Here is a 10,073-nt window from a genome sequence, read left to right on the forward strand (position 1 = left end):
AGTGAATGTTCAGCGGTAGTCGTGGTAGCAGTAGTCATAGCTTCTCTTTGCCCTAGGTTAATGGCCAGTCATTTGTCACAACCCTCCATCCATCAGTTCACTACGCCAAGATATTAATCCAGCCACAGTTTCTCGATCCCAATTCTTCCATGAATCACTCACTGACATTGATGGAATTGTGTTTGATTGTGATCTCGGCACCGCACGACAAGCCATTGTGTTTGTTTAGCAGTTTGCTCCTGTTTGTAGAGAATCAGCCACTGTCTCCGGAGACCCCCGTGTTGACATCAGTCCAGATGCCAGCTTGTCGGCAGTGTTTTGATAGACCTCCTTTTTTATCTTCCCTTTTTCATTTTTTCTTTTTCTTTTTTTTTTACTTCTGCACCTCGACCAAGCTGTTTAGGAACCCTAGTGGCTGATGGGCAAAAGAGTGTCGGGGAAACTGGAAGGCGATTGATTGTGTCTCAAATAGACGGCGCCTTAGGGAAGGCTCAGGCGAGTCTGTGAAGGATGAGCTTAATTCGAGCTTCTTGCAGCACTTTACCCACAATGCCGAGGGGTTGGGTCAGCAACGCAGGGCCGAATCAAGGGAGTTTCAGCCGCCGAGGTTTCAACTGCAGCCTGTGAAGAAAGCGAGGAGAGCAAACTGGTAAACAGGTGGAAATGTACAAACACACGCACAAATAAGCAAACAAACATGCACATACACACTCATACACACACACAGATACACCAATGGAGAAATGTGTTAAACTGAAAGGTTAATATATTCAGGAGCAGTTGGCAGTAGAGCATGCTGCTTGCAGTGCACAGATACACTCCCAGTATGCCTAGAAATTATATGTGTAGGTAATACAGTACCTTGCTGCACTGTATGGTGCTCTTCAGTCTCATATCATCCACCATTGAACAGTGTATATCACACCAAAGAAAGCATTCTGCATGCGCGGAGCATTAACTACTGCTGGATGTTCCAAAGTCCAGGGGCGTAACTATAGGGGGTGCAGCAGGTGCGGCTGCACCTGGGCCCGTAGCAGGGTCCAAAGATATATTCGCGTAACTTTACGGGTCCCCTATCAGGATAGGTTTCTTAGCGGGCCCACCCCCAGTCCCACGTCAAATTTTCTCGTGCAAAGCTATGCTTATGTTCAAATACACGATACTTTTAAATTCAAGGTAGTGTCAAATGCTTTATATACACCTGAAAGGGCAAACTTATCTCAGTCATGGTTTTTAATATTTTTTGGGGAAAAGTAGCAATTTATAACAAAATCATATGCTTATCCTACATATACTATAGAAACTATCAAACACTATTCAATTAAATGAATAAGTTCTTATTTTCTTTGGTATTTTTGTGATTAGCAATGATGATTGCTGGGTAATATGTATGTTGTTGTCCAATGTCAAGTCTCTATTTGATCATGTGACAATACAATACGCTATAGTTAAACGAATTCTGATAACCTAGGTCTGAAGGTCTGATAACCTAGCTCATTGAGCACTGCACAGCACAACTTTACTCGTAACAATGCCTTTTAAGCACAAGAGTGGAAGTAGAAAAGGGCAAGAGAAAAAAGAACAGGAGGAGAAGGCGGCAAAGCTGCCTAAATTAGATTATTTTGGCTTTTGAACTAGCCGTCAACTAGTCGCCAGCCCACGGAGTCAGCAGTGCAGCAGTTCAGCTGGGATCAGAATCGCTGTTTCTGCCCTCAGTGGTGTGTCAGCAACCATGCAACAGTTAACAATTTTTACGGTAAGAAATGTTCCTGCTGAGAGTCAAACACGACTTAGTTCATTGTGTACACACCCATCACTTCTGAAATATGTAAGGTTGATTAATTAAACACTATTTATATCGATAACAAACACCTTTGATTAGCGTTTTTTTTAGACGCGGTTGTGGAAGTAGGGAACGCTACGATTTTTTTTTTTGCGTTCACTAGGGGGGCCCGTCATAATATCTTGCACCTGGGCCCGTCGTTACTACGCTACGCCACTGCCAAGGTCTTATGCTCTTTCAAAGCATAAAGAGGTGTGCAGTACGTGCCCTTACTCCATAGTAAATTGGCATGGGTACTCAGTGTACAAATGTAAAACTGTCGGGGGCATCGGTGCGTCTGGTTTTACAAACTCCATTAGGATTAAACCCTGGAGTGAGGGAGGCAACGGTGGATTTTCACAGCGTATACTTCCACCGGAGATGAACTCTGCTCACACTGGCTTGTGCTCCCGTGCACAATGCATGTTGGCCTATGTGCCCCTCTTAGATCTCCTGACCTGTGACTCATTAATGTATGCAGTGTCGAACTGAGGGCAAACAGGAGAGGCCTGCTCCCCAGCGCCATGTGAATGGGGCAGCCCCATTGGTTTGCATCCTGTTGGTGTGAGAACACATTCTGTTTTATGAGCTTTGATAAGAGATGATTTATTTCAGTGCATAAGTAGCCTACATGTTTCAAATGGCTCGTGAGGAGATAAGATAGGAAAGTCGGCGAAGGCTAAGAAGTAACAACACCGAGCTAATTCATCATTGCCTTGACAGGCATTCTACAAGGTATATGCATGGGCTTGGATTCAGAACACAATCCGGGGGAGGCAGACAACACAAGGAAATAGCCTAAATCCAGTCTGATGCAGAGTTGTCATAATCAACTTCATCTGATTCCCTAAAAGCTGACAGCACTGGAGCACTGCCTAAAAGTTTCCTTCTTTTAAAGTGAGGAAGATATTAAGAAGAAGTCACTCCAGTTACATGACCTTCTATAACACCTTGGTATGTAACATTACTTGGCCGAAGTAGATGATGTGATGAGCCACAATCTAAAAAAGGAATCTTATAGACTAATCAAAGCAGAAAAATATACATTTTCTAAAATGATTAGGGACCGATCAGTGGACCGATTCCTTGGAATCGTTAGCCAAAGTCCTTTTCGATTCCGCTTTCAATGCTTAAAAAAAATATATATATTTAAATTTTTCGATTTTGTTTTCCGATTCCGCTATAGATGCCTTAAAAATGATTCATTTTTATATATTTTTTTTTTTTGATTCCGGTATCGATATAAGTGCCGTTTAGGTATGTCACGCACACACAGCTTTGTTTTGTTTTAGACTGCAGCCAACATGGCTTCTAGGCAGAGGCGTTCAAAAGTGTGGTTATATTTCACGCAAAAAGACGACCACAGGGCCACTTGCAGTGCTTGCAAAACGTCTCTTTCGTCAAAGGGGGCGAAAACTACCATTACTCCGAAACATTTGTCCATACTGCATGCAATAACTTTGCAGGAATGTCGCGATTTTGAGCGCTATGGAGTGAAGATAACGTTAATGAATCTCAACCAAGCAACAGCAGCGCGGCTAACATTAGCGCTTCATCTGTTAATATTGAAGGTAAACTCTAACAGTCTATTGTGTTAGTGCCATGTGTTTCATTGTGTAAACCAGCCTTCACTTTTTGTTTATGTCAGTTTTATTTTTAGTTCAAGGTGAATACACAAAAAAAACAGCACTGTAATTGGCATGTTCAAATATTATTTAGCACAGCGGTTCTCAAACTGTGGTATATCAAGGACACCTAAACTGCCACAAATTAGACCAGGGAGGGATCCCTATTTGATAAGACTATTTTCCAGGCTCCTCCATCTGATGAGATTGAGTTTAGATGTTTTATTACAAAAATTGTATGAAACCCATTACCAAATCAGTCATACATTCTGTTACTTATGGTTGGAATTATAGTCAAAACATACTTTTTTTCTTTGTTGGGACCCCCTGGCACCCCATCAAGGAAAAGGATCCCTAGGCTATGGGTCTCTGAACCCTACTTTGAGAGTTTGTTGACCTACTCTTAGGTTTGTTTTTGGTTATTTAAAACATGTAAATGTATACATACATACTGTATATGCTGTGCATCGTCTATTCAGAGAATATTATATAAAAGAAAATGAATGTAAATAAACTCGTTTGTACTCTTTTTTTTTTTTTTTTTCCTTGCCCAAAAATAATCGATAAGAGAATCGATAAGGAATCGATAAGAATCGTTATGGAATCGGAATCGTTAAAATCTTATCAATTCTCATCCCTAAAAATGATAAAATAGAATTATCAGACTATTGCAATGGCCTTTCTTTTCTGGGATTTGATCATTGGAAGCAACATGTTACCTCCATATTTTCACTGCATTATAGTAAAATGTTCTTCAAATGTTCTGCATTGATATTGCGTGAGAGACAACCAAGACTACACTGAAAAGAACTCGATAACTCAGTGCTGTCATGGAAACAGATTTTGTGGGACTTTATCTGGCAATTTAAGGCTAGAACTTGGCTAGTAGGCAATTTACCTGGTTCAACAATCTACTTTCTAAAACTAAATCCCATTCTTAACGAAGTAAGACGTTTTGAAAGTGCAGAGAGGTTAAAGTAATTATATTCCCCCCCCTCGTTGAGCATAAGAAACAGCAAAATAGTAGAGCAGGGTGAGAATGACAAAATCACACAGTTTAGGAGGGCTGAAAATAAATCCCACTGATGGTAGTGTTTCACATGTGTCTGGAACAATATCGCACCACTCCCTCCACACACACACACACACACACACACACATACACACACACACACACGTACAGAGCTTCTAGCAGCCCTGAAGCTGGTGCTCAGATCTTGCCAGCACAGTACTAAAAGGGTTTGTTTATTACTAAAACTAATATCCATCCCATAAGCAGGCACTGAGCGATCGCCCGAGGATAAGGCCATCACCTGCATTTCTCCGTTGACCTCACCTTAGGACAAGCCAAAACAAAGATGGATAGATGGATGACTGCACGATAAAGTAACAGTTTTACTTCATCAAGAAAGTCTGAGTGATGGCATACTCACGGAAAGCCATTTTGTATTTTTGCCAGTAATGTCTACAAACAAGGTTAAATTGGCCCTGGCAAACTAAATGTTGTTTTCAATTTTGAAGCTCATTGCAGCACATTCTCTTTTGAGTGCTTGTCCCTCACTAACACATCATAAAAGAGAACATTCACTGAGAACTGAATAAGATCTACTCTGGCAATTGGAACAGCTCAGTACGGGAGCCATAATAATAATGTAAAAAAAATCACTTTGTTCATGTACATGTTTGTTGCTTTAATGTGGTCACGGTTATTTTAAATTGGCATTGGTTACACACGTCTATGGTTGTGAAAAAGTTTCTTGAGGGGCTCCAAAGCCTCACTGTTACACAAGCTCTCTTTGATGTGCCTCCGTGGGTGTTCCACTTTTTATTGTCCTGCATAATATTGTTTTTTGTGGTGTGAAATTTATGGGTTCTCTTTGCAATCACAAACACAAATATGAAAATGCAACAACATTCCTTGCCATATCAGTGTCACAGAGGGAAAACAATGACAGAGGGAAAATAAACTAGCCTTAAGCAGAGGTAATGTGCTGGAGTTTAAGTAAAGTCGACATGTGTCGCATGTTAGACATTTCTCTTCATGTATTTTAACGCCACTCCACACCAGATGGGAATACGCCGAGGGTATCCTTGCTGAAAACAAATAGCTCGCTTCAGGCCCGGGGGCTGCAAACGAATTCAGGGGTTGTCAAAGCAAATGTGCGCACTCCTAAGTGCCTGGTTGTTCATTATTTCAAAGCTGTTCAAAGTCAGGACCTGCCCTCTCACTGATGTCTCTTTGGCCCTGTTTAACTGGGTGAAGTGGTTGAGGACAACACTGAGTTGAATCTGTGAAGATGATTATGACCAAATCGATTTATCAAGGTCATCCTAACACTGACCTTGTTTTTTTTTATCAGAAAACAATATCTTACAAGACTCTGACCAGAAAGAGAAAAAGAAGCAGTGAATCAAGACAAATTCTTTTACGTTTCAATGCCTTTAAAATATACCACAGCAAAATATCAATAATATAGAATAATTTCCAATGAAAAGATCAGATTTAAAAGTAAACTCCCCCAGGGTTCTTTGGTGTCAACATGTCAAAGAATCCTTTATTTTTGTCTACAAGGTTTTTTTCACTCTACAAACACTCACACTTCAAACAGAGGACCTTATTTTTAGAACTCATTTTCAGTTGCTAATAAAATTCCAATGATTTACTCTCTTATATTAACATGGTAATATGTAATCACTTACATAACATATTTTACAGTCTATGTACTGGTCTTGTTTATATATTTCTGTGCTGAAGTCAGACAGTACACAACAGCACCCTTATTATGTGTGCTGTGCCTGTATTAAAAAACATTCATACATGTAAACAATATCATACAGTAGACATATACATGCAGAGACATTTACTCAGATATCAGCATTAGTCCTTTTCCCACTTTCTGTCCCTGTTTGGCTGCATTTCATTTCATTTCCTTAAGGGCTTAGATGGGAACATAAATGAGATTGAAACAAACCCTTTATTAACAGCAACACATTTTTAATGAACATCATCACCTTGAAGTTTGTGGAACGGCCACATAGGGTCAGCTGTCAAATGATCACACAAAAAACAGGCTGTGATACGTGATGGACTTTTTTTTTATGTTGTGTTAGTCTCTCCGCACCTGTCAGCACACGTTCCCAGAAGTGCAATGACAGAGTGGTGTTCTTAAACACACTGATTGTCACTCTCTCGCGGGGGCTGTAGTCGAACGCATCTGATATTCATGACCACATGAAAAATGGTAAAACAGATGCCTCATATATGCTGACGACGCACAAACTACTTGTGCTGATTGCAAACTTTTAGGTCGTGGCTGGATGAAGATGCATTAGCTCCATGCTAATGAGAGAGAAGCCCTAGTCACAGTGATAAAATACTCTAGCGCTCTGTGATACTGATGTATTTCTGAAGCATTGAAGCACTAACTCCTATTTTATCTCCTGAATGAAACAATGTCAGCATAAATCAGCAAACACTTGTTTGTGAATGTCGAAGAGTTCACCGATCACTGCTTTGGTGAAAGCCAACTGGATGAAGGCATACACAAGGCCTTAGTATGGTTTAGATCTATCGTAGAGTCAGTAGCTGTTTCAGTACAGTTCATCATGTAAGTGATGCATGTGTTTAGTCATGAAGCCCTGAGTCATAGCAGAATAAGCTCCTAGATTTACCAACTGACTCAAATGACATATCCTGAAAACTTTTCTCGCACTCTGTGGGCTATGCAGGGATAAACTGCCAGCAATTCAAGAGAATTTTCTGGCATCAATACCTTCAGCAGGTTTAATTTACAGTGACAGAAGAGCATGTTAATACAGAGTGATATACCGCGGTGCCACTGATCACTTCTGGCCTCTCATGCCTGATTGCCGGTGAAAGGCTTGGCCTCCCGCGGTATTGAGGAGTAGCCTCTGAGAAATTGGCTGGTAAATATCGGGCCTGGACCACTGGTGATGCATGGTAGCTGGGCGTGCACAGCTACTGAAAGACCCATCATCTCGCCTGGTAAAGGCAGAGCTGAAAGACCCATCATCTCACCTGGTAAAGGCAGAGCTGAAAGACTAATCCTTCAGCAGTGCTGGCAGGAAATGACCCGATGACCTGTATATCGTGTCCAGCGAAGCACTGCAAATGACATTTCACAGGTTGGAGAATAATTTGGGCTGCCGTTTCAGCTGGTGAAAGTGATATTTTTCACTAACTTTCAGATTTGCCTTCCCATCATGAGCATGATACATCCTGAGAGGCCTCCCCAGCACTGCTAGGATTTACGTCGACTAGACCAGTACAAATTCAGCAGGCACCAGGAATGTCGCAACAGTCTGATAAAAAACTCAGCTTTGCAAACTATTCAAATATTTATTAAACTTTTTAAAGTAATTAGAATCAAAACAGCACAAAGCTACCGAACTACGTATCTCAAAACTATGACAAGATAACAGGATCTTTTTTTCACTGACAGGCCAACTCTCTTTAATCTTTAAAGCTCAACATTTATGAAGCGGAAGTTTAAAAATAGGCGGAAAAAAATCCCAGAGATGATTCCTCAATGGTAAACGAAACTGTTAGCCCCGCAATCTCTTTTGATGGATTATGAGCTCTGCTTTATCAGTAGATTAGGACACCTGGAGCAGCAGAATTTTAATAAGGCAGAGACTGCTCAGTGGCTCTGATTCAGCTTTGCATCTGTCTGTCTGTCTGTCTCTCTGTGTGTGTGTGTGTGTGTGTGTGTGTCTGTCAGGTGAAATCACTCGCAGGCAAACGTTTTTAAGCTGCTTCGACAGCTGCAGGACAGGGGATTCATCCCTCTGCCAGAAGCCGCCAGCATGCGACCAATACTTTACCTGAGCCACGGGCTCGCCTTTACTTCATAGTCACACAAGCACTGCTTCTCTGCACTCTTAGTGGAGTGTTTGAGTGCTTTCTTTGTGCAGTAAGTTCTTCCGACGTCTATATGAAATTCCCATCTAGTATATGCTGTACTATGACCTACTTAAATTAGGTTATAGAAAACTGCTGCATCACATCCTTACCTCGGCATCACCATTCAAGTCAATTGGCTATAGCAGAGAGTGGTATGAGGGAATATTTTCAAAAATATTTATTTCCTCTAAAACGAAATGTACACTGTGGAGTAAAGCTGGCTTTTAATTTGAATGTTATTCTTTTTTTAAATTGAGTCAATTAGGCATGCATAATGGATTTGTCTGGGTTTTTGTTTGGGCAGAGTGGGGTAACTCTTCACCAACAGAACAGAGCAAAAAAGCCTGTAACTGAAACCACCGAATGATTGCAGGGTTGCTTAAGACCTTGGAGGCAGGTTCGGCTTGATGGATTAGCTACTCTTAGCATGCGCCGTGCTGGATCCCTGTGGCAGGCCTCACTTTGCACTTTCACAAGGCCTTGCACTTTTTACAAGGTGATTTCTATTATCTCCTGCTCGGCGTACACCACTGTGCAGCGGAAGAAGAATTGCTTCCAATCTTTTTCTTCTCCTTCTTCCTTTTCTTTTCCTCTCCCTCACCTTCTCTTTTCGTTTTGCTCTGCTTTACATTTCAAAGGTGAACAATCCCACTACAGGGAAGGGGGCTGAGGGGCATGTCCACCACTAAAGACTGCCAGACCCCTTTGCGAGGCTTGAGCGATGACAAACGACGCTGCGCTGGTGCGGTACAATGCCATGCGCCTGTGCCCGAGATCGATGGACTCTCGTGTTGCAGCGCAAGCGTGCCGCTTTTACAAATGCCCGTGACACGAGATGGATATGTCCTCAGTGCTCAGTGTTTTTTTGTGATGGATTGATCCCTGGCAGCACCTCTTGCTGCATTTCTTATCTGTACTCCATGTTTCGCCCTCTCTTGAGATGGGAGCACTTCAGGGAGAAGCCTGAAATGGTATGTGGTAAATGCATTGCTGAGATGTGAGTGTATGCTTGGATTACAAGTTCACCTGCTCCTCTTGTTGCAAAAGGATAAAATCAATGCACCCACTATACTATCTCTGTGTATCCTAGTACAGTACACACATATGGGTAGGATGAAGTCACGTAAAGTGACACTACAAATGACTTAAACAGTGTAGATTCAATTGCAGAACAGCAAAGCTAAGAGGTGCTTTTGTCAAGTTGTAGGTTTTTTTTGGTATGAAAGCCAGCCCCATTGCCATTGGCTCTTTTTGGTCAATATACCAACAATTTGGTTAATGGAACGACCTGCCTAGCACTACCAGAGCAGAGGCATCCCTCTCTACCTTAAAGAAGCTCTTGAAGACCCAACTCTTCAGAGAGCACCTCCTTTCCGAACTTGCACTTCCTCTCCCTTCCTCTTCCTTTTCCTTTTTCTACCTCTCCTTATCCTTTCTCTAATGCTATCTCCTCTAACTAGTACTTAACTCGCACTTACAGTAGTTACATTCCTGCACTTTTTTTTAAATGTATTTCTTATGTAAAATACTATTTATTGATACACTAGGTCTCTATTGCTCGTAGCTTGATTGTTCTCTCCTTTGTTTGTCGCTTTGGATAAAAGCGTCTGCTAAATGACTAAACGTAAATGTAAATGTTAATTTGATGAGTTGTCCCCAGACCTTTACACTGGCCATGAAGTGCTGAAGTCAAGACTAATTG

At 41.5% G+C, this 10,073-nt stretch overlaps 1 long non-coding RNA gene across 1 annotated transcript; it reads right to left on the minus strand.

Moving 5' to 3' along the window:
* Positions 1 to 352: 352 nt before the first annotated feature.
* LOC122132993 lies at positions 353 to 1,106 on the minus strand. Its single transcript, XR_006152475.1, has 2 exons — positions 862 to 1,106; positions 353 to 621 (listed from the first exon to the last, which is right to left on the minus strand). It is a non-coding gene; the product is annotated as an uncharacterized LOC122132993 (long non-coding RNA).
* Positions 1,107 to 10,073: the final 8,967 nt, after the last annotated feature.

This window comes from Clupea harengus, chromosome 7, assembly GCF_900700415.2.
Source record: "Clupea harengus chromosome 7, Ch_v2.0.2, whole genome shotgun sequence".
Taxonomy (NCBI): domain Eukaryota; kingdom Metazoa; phylum Chordata; class Actinopteri; order Clupeiformes; family Clupeidae; genus Clupea; species Clupea harengus.